The sequence below is a fragment of the Sminthopsis crassicaudata genome, chromosome 1 (assembly GCF_048593235.1).
Source record: "Sminthopsis crassicaudata isolate SCR6 chromosome 1, ASM4859323v1, whole genome shotgun sequence".
NCBI lineage: Eukaryota > Metazoa > Chordata > Mammalia > Dasyuromorphia > Dasyuridae > Sminthopsis > Sminthopsis crassicaudata.
This window is the reverse complement of record NC_133617.1, coordinates 259,744,762-259,763,611: the sequence shown is the minus strand read 5'-3', so window position 1 is coordinate 259,763,611 and position 18,850 is coordinate 259,744,762. Positions and strand designations below refer to the sequence as shown.

The 18,850-nt window shown below is 35.9% G+C and overlaps 1 long non-coding RNA gene across 3 annotated transcripts in view; it reads left to right on the top strand.

Annotated features, from left to right (window-relative positions):
* Positions 1 to 6,121: 6,121 nt before the first annotated feature.
* The window catches only part of LOC141549053 (uncharacterized), an 82,306-nt gene continuing 69,577 nt past the window's right edge, over positions 6,122 to 18,850 (top strand). For all 3 annotated transcript variants that reach the window (XR_012484222.1, XR_012484221.1, XR_012484220.1), the window contains exon 1: positions 6,122 to 6,213. This is a non-coding gene — a long non-coding RNA (uncharacterized LOC141549053). The remainder of the gene's footprint in view (positions 6,214 to 18,850) is intronic.

Here is an 18,850-nt window from a genome sequence, read left to right as displayed (position 1 = left end):
TAATGGTGGGGTATGAAAGGGTGTATAGATTAGTGGGAATTGAATAAAGAGGGAATAACATATATATTTGGAAGGCTTTATGTATTCTAAATTCAAATATAAACAAGAGGAGGGGCAGCTAGATGGCACATGGATAGAGCATTGGCCCTCAAGTCAGAAGGACCTGGAAGTGGCCAAAAAAAGTGACAAATAGGCTTCTGAAACTGAAAGTTCCTCAAAGAGGGCACTCACTCTGCTAGTTTTGACGAATAAGGTTGTTCCTTAGCTTTACTTTTTACTAACTAGAAGACATAAGGTAATATAATCACCTATAGCTCAGAGTTGCCTATTATGAGTAGAATGATGGAAGGTGACTCATAACTATATGGGTAGAGTAAACAAAGAGGGCTCAACTATTAAATAGAAATTATATATTCTAAATAATAGTGTTTGTCTGGGCCTATCTAATGTTAAGTTTGACTCATAAATAGGAGGTAACTCTGGCAGAAACTAAGATTTCCAGTTCAGGTGAAGGGCATATGCAATGTGACTTCAGAATTCATCTCTATAATAGGGCATTATTGGTTCCACATGGGAATATGGATCCTAGTAAATCCTCTGAGTGGATTTCACTTCAGGATGTATGGCCAGCATGTGAAACAGTCTCAAGGGATGGGATAGAGCACATCTTTCTTTATAGTGAATCATAGTTACTGATCACAGGTCTGGCTAAGTGATCTGAGTCTTGAAGAATACAGAAATAGAAAATCAAATGCTTTCCTCTTTGAAATCAAAATGGATTGAGGAATGAAAAAGATGAAATTGTTGAAATATAATTATGGTGAATGTGAAATGTAAAAAAAGGGGATTCTCTAGCTGATTTGGTGGTAACTCAGGATCTGTGGATGAAGGGGAGGGGAGTTACTTTTCTATCCTTGTGGAAGAAGGGGGCAGCCCTTTTTTAAAAATTAATTTTATAATTATAACATTTTTTGACAATACATATGCATAGGTAACTTTTTACAACATTATCCCTTGCACTCCCTTCTGTTCTGAATTTTCCCCTCCTTCCCTCTACCCCCTCCCCTAGATGGCAGGCATTCCCATACATATTAAATATGTTATAGTATATCCTAGATACAATATATATGTGCAGAACCGAATTTTTTTGTTGTTGTTGTTGCTGCTAAGGAAGAAATGGATTCTGAAGGTAAAAGTAACCTGGGGAGAAAAACAAAAAATGCTCACAGTTTACACTCATTTCCCAGTGTTCCTTCTCTGGGTGTAGCTGATTTTGTCCATCATTTATCAATTGGATCTGAGTTAGATCTTCTCTTTGTCGAAGATATCCACTTCCATCAGAATACATCCTCAAATAGTATTGTTGTTGAAGTGTATAATGATCTCCTAGTTCTGCTCATTTCACTTAGCATCAGTTCATGTAAGTCTCTCCAAGCCTCTCTGTATTCATCCTGCTGGTCATTTCTTACAGAACAATAATATTCCATAACATCCATAATTTACCCAACCATTCTCCAATTGATGGGCATCCATTCATTTTCCAGTTTCTAGCCACTACAAAAAGGGCTGCCACAGACATTTTTGGCACATACAGGTCCCTTTCCCTTCTTTAGTATTTCTTTGGGATATAAGCCCAATAGTAATATTGCTGGATCAAAGGATATACACAGTTTGATAACTTTTTGGGTATAATTCCAGATTGCTCTCCAGAATGGCCAGATTCTTTCACAACTCCACCAACAATGCACCAGTTTTCTCACATCTCCTCCAACATTCATCATTATTTTTTCCTATTGTCTTAGCCAATCTGACAGGTATGTAATGGTATCTCAGAGTTGTCTTAATTTGCATTTCTCTGATCAATAGTGATTTGGAACACTCTTTCATATGAGTGGATATAGTTTCAATTTCATCATCTGAAAATTGTCTGTTCATATCCTTTGACCATTTATCAATTGGAGAATGGCTTGATTTCTTATAAATTAGAGTCAATTCTCTGTATATTTTGGAGATGAGGCCTTTATCAGAACCTTTAATTGTAAAAATGTTTTCCCAATTTATTACTTCCCTTCTAATCTTGTTTGCATTAGTTTTGTTTGTACAAAAGCTTTTTAATTTGATGTAATCAAAATTTTCTATTTTGTGATCAATAATGGTCTCTAGTTCTCCTTTGGTCACAAATTTCTTCCTCCTCCACAAGTCTGAGAGGTAAACTATCCTATGTTTCTCTAATTTATTTATGATCTCCTTCTTTAGGAGGCAGCCCTTCTAAATGAAAAAAAAAAAAAAAAAATGCTGTCATTTCCCTGATATACCTCTGAGGAAGGAGGAAGTTTTGGTGGAAATGACCTCTTTAATTACATTAGTGCAAATAACTTAACCTATTATGAAAATTTATTGATTATGCTAGAGATTTCATCTTCTATCCTGTGATATTCCTAATACTGCAGTTAACTAAAAATCATTGTCTTACATCAGGAGATCCATTATGAATTGCAAAGATTTGTTATCACTTACCACATAGACCAGATCATTAAGATCTGGAACATAGTCTTTCTGAAGTAAGAAGGCAAAGTTTGAAATGTTGATGGTTTTGTTCCCTTCTACCTTTTTGGTTACTGAAGGGGCCGTTAGATTTTTTTTTTGCTTCTTTTCATTTAATTAGTTGCTGGTCATGCATACAATTTCATGGTATATATTTAAATATATTTGAAAACATCATTTTTTTTTATTTCTAAAAATTCATTTAAACCAAATATAAATAGAAAAATCCAAAATAAGAAAAGGAAAAAAAAATATATCACTTCCTGATACCTAACAACAAAAGTTGTACTTAGCCTGATCTTTTAAAATAGAGGCCTCCAAAAATATGGGTAAGGAAAAGAATTTGTGGATGTCTTGTTTTAGTTCTTCTAGAGTTATAGCCTACATTCTGGACTCCACTTGAAACAGGCAAGACTTGTGAATATCTTGATAAATGAGGACCATCAAGATTACCCATGTGAAGAAGTCCAATAAACCCCTGGGCTTTTAGAGAATGAGAAAGCAAGTGTCAATAAATTATTTCAGACTCTGCCTTCCATCATCTGCGTTTTCTCCACCCATGGTATTACGCCAAACTTGACCAGAGCCTGGATTTTTTTTAGATTTATTTCCCACCCCTTGCCTCTAATATGGGCTACCATCTCATCTAAGGCCTCTGCCACTTTGATCTTACCCAGCATGATTAAAATTATATAACTAATCTAGTGGTGTGCATCAAGATCCTCAGGAAGAAAAGCTTCTTTTAGGTGTATGCTCACTAGAATGTGGCAATTTGAAGGAAATTTCAGGTAGCTCTGGAGAAAGATGATGAAATTACTATTCCTGCCTAGCCTCAGCTTTAGGAACAGAGGAAAAAAAATCACTGATAATGTGGATAACCCCAAACCACTCACACTGACAGATATTTACTCCCAAGAAATCCCTTTCCTCCAAGATTTGTTCTCTGTAACCCCATTCCCCAGTATCCAAATGAGCCTGGGGATTTAGGGAATTAGCTATAGGAAGGGAAAGGGCCCTTGTTGCCCGGGTAATTGATTTTAAAGTACAATTTTACTAGCACCTTCAAGATGGCCATCTTTTGCTTTCTTACTAACCACCCTTTTAGGAGCCATACCCCAAATTCCCATATGGGGGAAGGGGTGTTATTATTACCTTAGGGGTTGAAGATGCTATGTCAACTCTGAATTTCCTGCTCAAATTTCACCAGTTCGAAAATCCACATTCACACCCATGTAGATGTGTGCTTGGAGACTACAGCTAAAATCAAAAGTCAATGGGGTGGGATTTCACTCAGAAGGCAGAATCTGATTGCCCACAAAGCAAGTTGTTCATAAGTAGCGCAGGCTTCTGTGTACAAAAGAGATTTTATTTATCAAACTCTTTTTCTTTCACAACATCCCTTTATAGATGCTCTTAAAGGACCCAACTGCAAGAGGAATTCATCTTTATAGGAGGGAGGACACACAACTCCTCATCCTAAGAACTTAAAATTAGGACAAAAGCTAGTCTCCATAGGAATGTGTGACTGATTGATATCACTCAGCAAAAATAAATCCTTAGAGAAGTTCCCCTAGCCAACAAAACTCTGCTGTGGAGATAGGTTCCTGGTACTGAGAGAGTCTATTTCTCTTACAGCCTCCCTAAGTCTTTGATATTGAAAACCCAATTACCTCCTGCTCCCTCTGTGGAAGGAAGAAAGCAAGCAAACATATTTATTAAACATTTATGTGCCAGACCCTATGCCAAGCACTTGGGAATCATTTAGAATCATTACTTTATTTACATTATATTACATTACTTTAGAATCACAACAATTCTGAGAGGTTGGTGATATTATTACCCCCATTTTACAGTCGAGGAAACTGAGGTACATTCATTAAATGATTTGCCCAAGGTCTCACAGTGGATAAGTTTCTGAGACCAAGCATTTCACCTACTTAACTACTTTGCTTTAGAAACATTACTCTCCTGGGAACAACTTTTTTTTTTGTTACCAAATTTTCCTCTTTGCTTCATTCAGTGTCATGTCTTATAGCTCTAATATCAGCATGAAGCAGTGAAAATCTCTTAGAGAAAGTTTTTCTCCCTGGAAGTCTGTGGGTCCTATCCACATCTGAAGCATACCTTTAACTTTAGTACCAGCTCTATTAGCTGTTATTTCATGCGCCTTAAAAAACAAGAAATCTTTATATACTTTATATCTGGACATTTGTTTTGTTTGACTATGCAGAGTTGTTACAAGAAATTTATTTTCCTTTTCTTTTTCAATGGTTTAGAGGGAGGATAGGGAAGGAAAAAGTTTCTATTAATTTATTTTTTTAATTTTTAAAATTTAATTTTAATTTATTTTTGTTTTGAGGCAATTGGGGTTAAGTGACTTGCCCAGGATCACACAGCTAGAAAATATTAAGTGTCTGAGGCTAGTTTTGAACTAAGGTCCTCCTGAATTGAGGATCAGTGCTCTATCCACTTCACCATCTAGCTGCTCTAGTTTCTATTAATTTTAAAAAATAACGAGGTGGGGGTTGCTAAAGATATGAAATATTGCATGCACCTCCTCTAGGAGGGTCTAGGGCACCCCCAAGTCCTTTGAGTTTTAAGCAGTGTATCGTAGTTCTCTGGCAAGTAATTTTGTTATTTAGTTACCTTGGTTTATGGCTAAGTATAGTGGGGTCTCTAATCCCAGTTTGTAACCTTAGCTTTAGTGTCTTCTATTATTAGTTTTACTTAAGTGTTTTATTTTATTATAAAGACCTCTCATGAAGTAGGAATAATATGTAATGAAAGATTAAAAACAAAACACATCAATAAGATTTAAATATATAATTATAATTGTAAAGTCCTTAGGAATGAGAGTGACCTTATGAGTTTGGAAGGGGACTACTTCTAAATGAGGAACTATTGGAATACAAATTAATTTATTATTCTTAATAAGAAAAACAGCATTTATATAGCACTTTTTAAGGTTTATAAAGTGCTTTACAAAAAATGATCCTGACAAAACCCTGGGATGGAGGTGCTATTTATTATCCTCATTTTATAGATGAATAAAACTGAAGCTAATAGATAGAGGTTAAAGTTTTGCCCAGTATTACACAGAATTTGAACTCCAGTCTATCTTGACTCTGAATCAGGAACTTTGAACTTTAAGCAACCTATCTTCAAGACTATCCATACAATCTTCTCAAGACTACTTAAAAAAAAAATGTCCCTAGAGAGCACTGGCAGGTAACCCACTCTGCTGTAGGACCGAATAATTCAAAACCCAAATCCAAAATTTTAGCTATGACATCTCTCTCTCCCTCACTGAAAGTTGGGAAGTAAAGAGCAGGTACGGGAGGAGGGAGAAGAGAAAGAAAAAGAGGAAAACAAGAAGGTTAAGGAAAATACTCTGTCACAAAAGCATTGTGTGTTGGTAGAGTAAATTAAAGCTGAGCTCTAAGAACAAGGATGCAAAGCTGCCTTTCTGAATGGGTATTATGTCCTATCAAAGACTATTGTCTAGCAGAGCCCATTTCTAACAATGCCTCATTGTGGCCCTTGCAAAGACTAGTTAGTTAAAGTCCAGTTTTCCAAACCCCTTCCTACATTTTCAGGGCCCTCCAGGGCTGGCTGCACACAAGGATATTTCTGCTCCTACCAACTCAGACTATCAACCTGCAGAGCTGTGTAAGTAATAATGGTTTATGCGATTGCTGGATCTAATGCTTGGAACATTGGTTTGATTTCTCTAACCCTGAGGATTTTGTTCTGAGCAGAATTAGAGAGGTGATTTGAAATAGATCTATCCAGGGAAGTTTTCAAACTAACTTCTATTGCAAAATTAGGCAGCCACCTTTGGACTCAGCAGGATCTTTAATCCAGATGAATTGAAGATGGTTTTCTGGAATACTTTACCAACTATCCATGAATAGATTGATGAAAAAACAGTGATAAGACAACTTCAATTGCAAGCCATGATTTTGTTTTAGAGGAGGTCCACATTAATTATTTATGATTCAAGAAAGCTTAAAATCATTGGATGAAAAGAGAAATATTGGCACTATTGATGTTAAGATGTTCAGACTTTATGTCTGAAATGATCAGACTTTATGTATTACCAGGAACTATACTAATATTTAAAAATGGAGCATTTTCCAAATAACTAGATTTTTTTTTAACAACTAGGTAATAGTGATACCAGATTAACAGGAAGACTGATAGTCTTTCTCATGGCAACCTTTAATTTGCTATTTTCTTCTATGGAAAAGCTGAAGACCTATAACTGGGCTGCTTTTCAGGCCAGATTCTAAATTGGGAAATTGGGTGTTTCTCCAGAAAGGCAAGGGAAGGAAGCTCAAAGTAGTCCAGAAAATGTCTTCTTCCTGTAATCCTAATAAATAGTGTGACCACATTCTCTTTGCTTTTTTCTTTTCAGGATGAATATTTATTTTTTAAAAATTTTATTTATTTATATTTTTTTGACAGTATATATGCATGAGTAAATTTTTTTAACCATTATCCCTTGTATTTCATTTTTCCAAATTATCCCCTCCCTCCCTCTACTCCCTCCCCTCGATGACAGGCAATCCCATGCATTTTACATATGTTACAGTATAACCTAGATACAATATATGTGTGTAAATACCATTTTTTTGTTGCACATTAAGTATTGGATTTCAAAGGTATAAGTAACCTGGGTAGATAGACAGTAGTGCTAACATTTACATTCACTTCCCAGTGTTCCTTCTCTTGTTTCTGTCCATCACTGATCAACTGGAAGTGAGTTGGATCTTCTTTATGTTGAAGATATAGGATGAATATTTCACAGTCTGCTGCTTCCACCTCTCCTTAACCCCATTATTTTGCTTTTTTTTAAAAATCTATTTTTATCTGCTCGCCTATATACATGTAATGTTGCTCTCTAGTAGAATATAAACTCCTTGAGACCAGGGATTGCTTCATTTTTGTGTTTTTATCCTGAATATCTAGCACAGTACTAGGCACATAATGTTGACAATTAATGCCTGATATTTAGCCAATGCTTAAAATACCTGAACAATGTAACAGTAACATCTATTTATACAGTAATTTATGTTTCCAAATACTTTTACCTGTGAGGCAGGCAAGACAGCTAGCTATATTATCTATATTATGCACTTTGGTTTGTCTTGCCCAAGATTCCAGGTAAAATCAGAACGTACATCTCTTCTCCCCTACCTGATCTAATAATAAGGTTAACATAATTTTGGGGGGTCTCAAATTCATTAAATTGGCCAGATCCTGGGTTCATTGAAGTAATGTTTAGCAGAAAAGTATTTGATATAAGTTACAATTTTCTTTTAGTCATTATTCCAACCCCAGGTCATATGTTTGGCATGGAACTATCTAAAGAGATGCACTGGTAGCCCTTTTTGATGAATTAAAAAAAAAAATGACTGCAACTAATTCAAGATATTTTTTTAAATTTTTTCTTTTATTCTATTGGGGTTGTTTTATAATTCCTCCATCTTTTTAGCCAGGAAGATTAGAAATTGGTTTCCTAAACTTGTCAGAAGAGTTTTATTTCTTCTTTTTTTCAACTCAAGCCCAAGCCAGATCAATCATTGACTTGGGAAGGTGGTTCCAAGACAGGACATGACTAGCACTGATAATTTGCTTTATCCCAGCAGGGATCCCATTGATTCTAAACTCTTTGTTAGGAATGGAGATCAGCTACTCTAGGTGGGGGACTTGGTGGGAACCAAAGAGAAATAAACATGCCTTCTGGCTGGAGCCTTTGACCAAACTTCCTCTTCCAAATTGGGAAGACTTTGGAAAGCAAAAATGTAATGTCATTTCCAAAGGTTATTCAAATCTTCCAGAGTCAAATTGTAGAGTTTGTTTATGATGGTGGTAGGGATTTTTTTCAGGAATTTGGACGATTCTATTTTCCCTTATCTTGCTTCCCTTCTTCATTTTCTAGCCATGAAAGGATTGAAGTAGCATCTTTTTAGTTTAAAGTCGTTCCTCTGAAGTTTCAGGTAGCAATTAGGAAGGACAGATGACTGTCATAGAAAATGTAATTTATGGTCCAGGAGAAGAAAAACTGAGCTTAGAATCAGGACATCTGAGTTCTGGTTTTGGCTGTGCAATCTAAGCATCTATGTGATAGTGACCAAGTCATTTATCTACTCTAATACTCTTTTTCTTCATCTATAAAATGGGGCATCGTGTGGTGTAGGGAGCATTCAATTTAGACCCAGGTGTGCCATTTACTCATCATGTGACATCTATCTGGAAAGTTTTTGGAGTCTCATTTATAGTATTTGAATGGTAGCTAAGTGGCTCAATAGAGTTGGGTGTGGAGTTGGGAAGACTCATCTTTGTGAATTCAAATGTGTCCTCAGACACTTACTAGCCAGTTGTATAACTTTGGACAAGTCACTTAACCTTGCTTGCTTCAGTTTCCTCATCTTAAAATGAGCCAGAGAAGGAAATGGCAAAACACTTCAATACTTCAGTCAAGAAAACCCCAAAATAAGTCAAACATGTAGAAAGAACTGAACTACAAAAAAAGATATCCTCCAGCTCCGCATTCAGGAACCCTATGATTTTACTCAGGTTCATACAACTAATAAGTAGCAAATGCAGGATTTAAAGTCAGATCTTCTGTTTTAGCCACCTATAATAGAAAGAGCATTCTATCTGGAATCTGTTTCTAAACAATGCCATATAATTCAGTTTTGTAAGGTATGAATGAATAAATTTAAAAATGAAGAATGAATGAATGAATGAATGAAAAAAGAATTTATTTCACACCTATGCAGATTGTAAGTACTGCTGTGCCAAATCCTGGGGATACAAATAGAAAAGTAGGAAGTTCTCTGCTCCCAAAAAGCCTTCATTTTAATGATAATGAATACTTATATAGCATTTATTAAGTGCCAGGCCCTGTGCTAAATACTTTACAATTATCATCTCATGTGATCCTTACAATAAGGATCAATAGATGATAGGTCATATAGCTAGTAAAGGTTGGAGACAGGACTTGAACTCAGGTCTTCCTGACTCTAGGCTCGGTTCACTGTGCCACCTAGCAACTAATAGGGTAGACAATGAATATTGAAAGTACCTGCAAGCCAGATAGAAAGATCTCAGCAGCCTTTATTATGCATCATTTATAAGGTTATTTCTATTGATAAAATATCAGTGTCTGATGTTCAGTCATTTGTACTTTAGTACTTACCAAATATAAGGACTTTGGTAATGAAAACTTCTTTTCTAATATATTTGGAACATGTTTAATTTATATTGGATTACTTGCTATTTGGGGGGGGGGGGAGAAAGGAGGGAGAAAAATTTGGAACACAAGGTTTTGCAAGGGTGAATGTTTAAAATTATCTCTGCTAGGTGGCGCAGTAGATAGAGCATCCATCTTGAATTCAGGAGGACCTGAGTCCAAATCTGGTCTCAAGACACTTAACACTCATCCTGGCTGTGTGACTCTGAGCACTTAACCCCAATTGTCTCAGCCAAAAAAAAAAATTATCTTTGAATATATTTTGGAAAAATAAAAATCTATTATTATAAAAAATAAAGAAAAAAGAAAACTTCTTTCATAATTCTTTATCAGATCTGCTATAACACTGCAGAATGAGTGTCCAAGTCACATTTCTCCTTCCACATCTTGATTCTCAAGATGAAGGCTATGAGTTCCAGTTGGAACCAGTTGGAAGCTGATCTAGTGCTTTGGAGGGCAATGCTATTTACTCCTAAGGAGTTCAGGATCCTGGTCTGTCTCCATGTCCATGCTACTGCTCTATGTTCATCTTATTGTCAGTGAAACTGAGAATGGTTGCTTTTATTTTCTTAAATTCTAAGAATTTGATCATTTAAATTTAAGGGAAAGAGATTAGAAACAGGTCAATTGAGCATACAAATCATATCTATGTGTAATGAGATGAGAGAAACACAGATTTTTTTTTTTTACAGTTTTAGTTGAATGTGTAAATTCTCCTTGGGTTTGTCTTTAGCTATTAACTCTCATACAATGAGTTGATAAAGCCCATCAAGGAAACAATGTCTCTGTAATCAGTCTACCTGGTATTTTCTAATTCCTGCTGTGCTCTTTTTGTAGATACTGAAGGAATCGGGTTAAGGAGTTTCTTTAAAGTTATATAGGCAGTAGATTTAAGGATTCATATCTAAGCTTTATGAAGCATTTTCTTGACTCTATATGCCATGGTTCCTCTTTCCTTTCCAAGTAAACCCAAAGCCTTGTCCCACCTAATTGATGCCTGGACAAGCCAAAGTAATCCCTATATTTGTTCCTAGTCTAAAGGTTTTAGAATAAGTCACTTTACAGATTCAGAGTAAGAAAATCACTCTCATTGGGAGCCAAACCTTCATGTGGCTTCCCAGACACTTAATATAGATAGAATGTTGACATCAAGTCAAGCCAAAAAGTATTAAGTGTTTACTATGTATCTGTCAATGTGCCAAGCAATAGCAATCAAATACAAGCAGGAAAAAAAAAAAGTCTCTGACCTCAAGGAGGTTACATTCCAATAAAGGAAGACTGCATGCAGAATGAATCTGGAAAGGGGGTTAGGTGGGAGGAAGAAAGATGGGGGAAAAAAAGAAGTCTAAAAGAGTCAGGAGCAGAGCTCAGAGAGGAATGAAGAAGCATTCCTTAAAATAGAGATCACAGGCAGAACTGTATGTCTAAGAGATGGCTGCTAAAATCATGGTGGTAGAATGACTATGAAAATCTTTATCCTGAACTGGGTTTAAAAATTACATATAGAAGAGCAGCCCTCTGTGTGATTTTACACACACACACACACACACACACACACACACACACACACACACACACAGGAACGACTGACTAGTACAATTATATGCTGTTCTCTATTCTAGAATCACTTGTTTCTCTGATCTACTGTCATTGCTATCTTAGCAGACCAAAACCTTTAGATAAACCCTACCATTCAGCTTTTCAAAATGATTGCTAAAGAAAATCACAAACTAGTTCTCCTCCCTGTTTAGTTTATCTAATCTCAACTGAACCTTGAAAGCTGAAAATAATCTTTTTATTTTTCCCTGACAGAAACTATTCCAAATCCACCCATAGAATCACACCTTTATAAACTGAGGCCATCAATGACATGTTCTCCCACTCTTCTTATTCCACACTTCAAAATCCCTCAGCAGGCCTCATTTTCTCCCATTTCTTTAGTCTACGAGAAATAAATGGTTTTGTCAGTTCCAAGGCCAATCCCTCTAACTACTTATGTTCTTGATTCCATCCTATCTCATCCTATTTTCTCTAAAAGGTCCTTGGGGATCATTCACTTTATTTCATCTAAGGTTATCCTCATCCCTTAGTTCCTTTCCTGGTCCGTCCAAACATAAGGGTCTCCCTTATCCCTAAAAAACCCTTTTACTCTGCCATTTCCCCCAGCTATCAATTTTGATCTATTCTCTCCTTCAAAATCAAAGTCTGAGAATGCCTTCTGCATATTTCTTCAATTCACCTTCCACTCATTACCCAAACATCTTGTGATCTAGATTCTGAACCCACCATTTTACTGATTCCTTTACTGTTAAATTCAATGTTCTTTTCTTAATCTTCATTATCTTTGACGATTCTACAGTTTTTGACATTGTAAAACTCCCAGATTTCTCTCTTCTCTTGGCTTCTGTGGCAATGCTGATCTAATTTGATTTTCCTTTTTATTCCTGGGTCTTATGGCATGATAGAAAGAGGAATTTTAGAGTTAGAGGATACGGGTTCAAATTCCTACCTCTGACATTACCTGTATGACTCTGGGCAAGTAATTTATCATCTTGGATTTCAGTGTTTTCATCTGCAAAATGAAGAGTATAGACAAGGTGGCCTCTGAGATCCCTTCCTTCTTTAAAGCCAATGGTGCTTCCCAGGACCCATTTCTCTCTTTACATTGTCCTTCCAGTGGTTGGCTCATCATCTCCCATGCATTGTTTTTCTCTTATACATTTTCAGATCCATATATCTAGTCTTAATCTGCCTCTTACAGTTCAGGTCCATATTGCCAAATCTCTTTTGCATGTCTCTACCTGTATATCCTATCAGGATTTCAAACACAACTTGTCCCAAATGAACTCAATTTCTTTCTTTTTTTTTTTAATTTATTTAGAATTTTTTTCCACAGTATATATGCATGAGTAAATTTTTTTATAATATTATCCCTTGTATTCATTTTTACAAATTATCCCCCCCTCCACTCCCTCCCCTCGATGACAGGCAATCCCATACATTTTACATGGGTTACAATATAACCTAGATACAATATATGTGTGTAAATACCATTTTCTTGTTGCACATTAAGAATTGGATTCAGAAGGTATAATTAACCTGGGTAGATAGACAGTAGTGCTAACAATTTACATCCCAGTGTTCCTTCTCTGGGTGTAGTTATTTCTGTCCATCATTGATCAACTGGAAGTGGAACTCAATTTCTTTAAAACCCTTCCCTAATACAGATTTCCCTATATTTTTCTTTTTCTTTTTTCCTCCTGAGGCAATTGGGGATAAGTGACTTGCCCAGGGTCACACAATTAGGAAGTATTAAGTGTCAGAGGCTAGATTTGAACTCAGATCCTCCTGACTTCAGGGTTGGTGCTCTATCCACTGCACCACCTAGCTGCCCCCTAAATTTCCCTGTCTTTTTTGAGGATTGCAATTGCTCAAGTTTATAACCTCACTCATACATATTTGACTCTTGTTCTTATTCCCCCAATTAAGTGATGTCTCATGGATTCTACTTTCATATCTCTCACATCTTTCCTCTTCTTTACTTATAGTTTAAGCCCTGATCACTTATATAATTCCTTCCTAATTAGTCTCCTTGCTTCCTATTTCTTCCTCTACCCATCATTCAGTTCCCCAAATAATTATAAAGAACAAATCCAACTGTGTCATTTCCTTATTCAAAAATCTTTAATGGTAGCTCATTGCCCATGAGTTTATCCTACATAAGTTGGTTCCTGCCCACCTTTTCAGCATTGTTTTATGTCCCCTCTTACCCATGTTGTAGCCAAATTGGATTACTAGCTATTCTATAAAAGTTGACGTGCCATCTCTCATTTCCATGCCTTTGTATCATATACCCTATTCCTGAAGTATTCTCCTTCCTCACAGTTGCCTCTTAGAAGCTTATGATCTTTTAAGGCTTAATTCAATTGTCACCTTCTTCTGCAAGGCTTTCCTGATTTCCCCCAGGTGTTAGAACAGTCTAATTCCAAAAATTACTTCGTATTAGTTTATCTGTGTACATATTATATCATCCAATGGAAAGTAAACTCCTTGAGCTCTGGAGTTAGTTGTTATTTTTGTTGTTATTGTTTTTCTTTTTCCTTCTTCCTTCCTCTTCTTCCTCCTCTTTCTCCTCCTCCTCCTCCTCCTCCTCTTTCTCTTTTTTTCCTCTTCCTCCTCCTCTTTCTCTTTTTTTCCTCTTCCTCCTCCTTTTTCTTTTCCTTTTCCTCCCTCTCCCTTTCTTCCTCCTCCTCCTTTTTCTTCCTCTTCCTCTTCTCTTCAGCCCCTAATACAGCTCCCTACAACAGATTAAATATTAAATTAAGTGCTTGTTGACTTGAATTTGTTGAAATAACCTTTAGCAAGAATTGGCACTAAGATATTCTGTCTTCCCTTTAGTGAAATCCCCTGGAACAAAAATGCTTTACTATTCCCTTCAAAGATCTATTTCTGATCACACTAAAGTACTGCTAACTGAATTGATAGATTTTTTCTAAGATAAAAAAATAAAAGAAAATTTTGTAATTTAATCAAAAAAACTATCAGGTTAAAGCAATAATAAGATTTTTTTCCCCTAATAACTCAGCCTTTAAAAATGAAAACCTAGAACTCCGTTAACTATGGAGAATTTCTAGATTCTGTTAATGTCTTTTGTTCCTTTTTCTAATTCTTGTTCTTTGCCAATTTATTCTCTCATTCTTTGGCCTTTCCCTTTAAAATCACATCTCAAACCCTACTTCATTCTGCATTCTTTTAGGACTGTTGGTATCATATTGTTTATCCATCATCAAATTACTAGAATTTTCTGAATCTGATTCTTTCCTTACTTCATAAGGTCGTTGTGAGATTGAAATGACATAATATTGACAGGAAGAGGAAGGAAACAAACCTCTCCATTCCCTTGCACAAAATGATATTTGTTCCTTCACTAAAATTTGTTTCCATTTTCTGTTATTGCTGGGGCAGATGATCACTCAATAAATTCCTAATCCTACAAAATAAAAATAATAAAACAGGAAAACTGCTAGCTTCTTTTCACATGTAGTTGAGGTATTCAATCTACCAAATTCAACTCAACAAAGATTCTTTGAGTAGTCCCTATGATTCACTGGCTGCTAGGCAGCAACTGGGAAATAGGGAGGCAAGTCACATAGTGATAAGGGTACCAGCATTAGAATCAAGAAAGATTTGAGTCTAAATTCTTTCCTCATTGTGTCACTGTGAAAAAGTCATAAAAACCTTCAGAATCTCTGCTTACTCAGCTGCCAAGTGGAGATGTGACAATAATGTGTCCTTACTTCAAAAAGTTGCTTTGAGGGATCAAATGAGATACTCGGTACTCAATACACATGTGATCTCATCCATTAGCAAGTTCCCTCCAACAAACATATCATAACTCCTCCATTCCTGCCCTCCTTTTGTCCATACCACCTCATAAGTTTGTCATAAGGAGTCCAACCAATATTTCTTCTTTTTTCCTGACATTCTTAGGTGACCAGTAGAATATTCTAGCTGATTGTATATCATATGAGGATCAGATGGAATAATGTTACATATGAATATTATTTATATTGAGGATAATACATCTTCTATCCTTAAAGATTTTTTTTTTTATATCAAGGGCACTGAATTCAAATTTGGGCATCAAAAAGAGTTTTGAAATTATAATTTCCCTTAGCCCATTGACCCTTTAATCATCTTCATTATATTTCAGTGTTCCAAAAGTTACGGTGCAGTTTTAAGCTTTAATAGTTTAAAATTATGTGGGGTAGAATGGAGATGGCCAACCACTAGTAGCTCTTATACCAGTGGCTTCATTTTAACCTTGCTAGAGCAAACATGTATCTTTCCCTCCTTTCTTTAATTCACTAAAAGGAGTTCTGACTTTTTCAAAAGAAAACACACGCAGTGCTGACCCCAAAGGTACAAATTGTCTAAAATAAGAGAACCACAATATTTAGGAGCCTCGGAGTTGAAATATTTTTAATTCATAGTTTTGTTTATAGCTGCTTCCAGCTGAAACCAACTTGAAAGGTAGGTGTCAAACCTTAATTCTGCCGTTTACTAAGTGTCTAACATTGAGGAAGTCAATTAAATTATTCTCATTTGTAAAGTGAAAAAGGTGGAAGGGTGAGGAGGCAGATCGTCAATGATCTCCCGGGTCTCTATCAACTCCAACATTCTCCTGTGTTTTTGGGGGCGAGGATAAGTCTTATCTGAACTTGGTATCTCCCTTAACTGCCAGGACAATGGTCTATTAAGTAGGTGCTTGACAAATATTTGTTGACCTGAATTGATTATAGTTATCCAAGTTTTTCTTGAATATTCAGTCCTTTAAGATCAAAGTCGAAAGTTCTTCTGGGAACCAAAATTCTAACCAGGATATTGGGGGGGGGGGGGGAGGGGGAAGGAGGGAGGGAAGGGAAGCTATGAAATAACTTTTCCAGATCAATTGTCCAAGAAAATGAACGATCTCAATGTGCTTTAATTGACTCATTAGATTATTCTCTTGAGCTCTGAAGATGACAGACAACAGAAAATCAAGTCAAATTTTATACCCATCCTTCTTTGGTTTATTAAATGACAGTTTGATTGATATAGTTTCTATTAACATTCTAGCACAAGAGACCACACAATAGAACAACAAATGGATTCATTCACCTCAAAGACTTTTTCCTCATTTATATTTGTAAAAGGCTGGGGGAGGTTTGGGCATCTTGTGTGTGTGTGTGTGTGTGTGTGTGTGTGTGTGTGTGTGTAAATCCTGGTGAGCACAGACAGATAGATGAACAGACACAGAAATATAAGAAAATCTGTAAAAGACAGAAGTTAGCATGGGCTCCAACTGCAAGTGTCTCATTTTGCACATATTGGTCAATTATCCTTTGCATATTATACCAAGTTATTTGGGGTCACAGCCAGCTAGGCAGGCTTAAAAAACAAAGTCCACATTCTTCCATAAAAAAAGACTTTTCTAGAGTTTCCCTTTTCTCTTCTCTTATTTTAAAATTGTCCAGTATATTTCCTCATAGATTGCAAAGTATTTCCTTCAGAGTTTACACTAGTAACCTCTATTCTGGTCTTTTCTGCAGAAAGTACTTAACTCTTCAATATTAAATAAATAAAATGACAATGCTAAAATTTTACTTATTATCATCAATCTCAAAACCTGCTGAACAGAACAGAAAATGGGGAAATTGTAGTCTGCTCATCTAGGACAGTGGTTCCCAGTATGTGGGTCACAGATTGCATGTGCACAGCAAGCATTGTCATTTTGATCCTCATAGACTACAAAAATATATGACCCCCAGTAGTAGAAGAGAAAAAATACTTCTATAGTTTAAATCCATTTCCCCATAGATATATTAATATTTTATAAATATGTGTACAATTGAATACAAATCTATCGAAAGGCATTAGATTCAGAAATAAGCATTTATGAAATTCCAGGAAGGACACGTAGTTGGCACAGTGCTCTGGAGTCAGGAAGACTCATTTTCCTGAGTTCAAATCCAGCCTTAGACAATTACTAGATGTGTGACCCTAGACAAGTCCCTTAATCCTAATTACCTCAGTTTCCTCATATGTAAAATGAACTGGAGAAGCAAATGGCAAACCACTCCAGAATCTTTGCCAAGAAAGCCTCAAATGTCTGACTCACAAAGAGTCAGACATGACTGAAAAACAACTAAACAAAAAAAGTTTTAGGTGCTTGTGATAGAAACACAAAACCGGGTAAAGCCCCTTCTTCCAAGAAACTTATATTGGGATACAATAAGTATACAAATTAATAAATACTATGTGTGTGTGTGTGTGTGTGTGTATATATATATATATATATATATATATATATATATATATATATATATATATATATATATATACATATGTGTACACAATTGTTTTGAAATAAAGGGCAAAGGGAATCAGAAAAAGTTTATTGTGAGAGGTGGTACTTGAGTTGAGCTTAGAAAGGATTTAGGGATTTAAAGAGGTAAAAGTAAGAAGAGATAATATTTCAGTGAAGATAATAGAGAATATGGAAGAACTAGATGGCCCAGTGTATACAACATTGGGCCTGGAGTCAGGAAGATCAGAGTTCAAAACCAATCTCAGATACAAATTAGCTGAGTGACCATGGGCAAGCCACTCCAATATCTTTTCCAAGAAAACCTCATATGAGGTCACAAAGTGTGAGCATCACTAAATGACTGAACACCACCACAAATAGAGGATGTATTTGTTAGGACTTGGAGAAGGATCAGATGCATTCACTTGTATGAGAGAATAGGCAAAAGAAAGCACAAATGAAATATAATTGAAATGAAAAGATTTGGGTTCAAATCCTGGCTGCTCCTGGATTATACTCTCTTGAATTGTCATTTCAGCTTTCTGAGGCTCATGTTCCTCATCTGAAAAATGGACATCAGTCAATCAACAAATATTTATTAATCAGGCTCTGTGCTAAATTCTGGGAATATAATAAAATAAAGCTTCTCCCCTCAAAGAATTTAATTCTATTAGAATTATAACCTATCAAGGTCTCAAATCACTCCAGAACTATCTAGTTTAAATCATAAATGAAGAAGAAACTTTTCTACAACCCATTATATAAGCTAGCATCTAATATCAGCTTAAAGGGAACTCATCATTTAAGGAAAAGATAGCCCCACCATTCTCACTTCAATTGCCATTCCAGGGGACCTCTCAGATAATTTATAAAATTAGGGAATATTGATACTTCCCAGTTTACAACAGCCTTCTCCCCCCAACTCAGGATCTACCCATCTAGTCACTGCTATCAGGGAAAAAATGAATTGCAAATTTTCCCTGAGCCAACTCTTAATCAAAACTCATGTCATACAGTCACAGGACCTACGAGATTACCTTTTATCATTGGATTGTAGATTGAAGTCTAGAAGGAACTTTTAAGGTCACTAATCCAACTTCTCATTTTATCAAGACTCAATGATTTGTTGGGAAGTGACTTACCCAAAATCAAGGAGTCAGTGAAAGAGTCAGGATTTCATATTCCCTGATTCCATA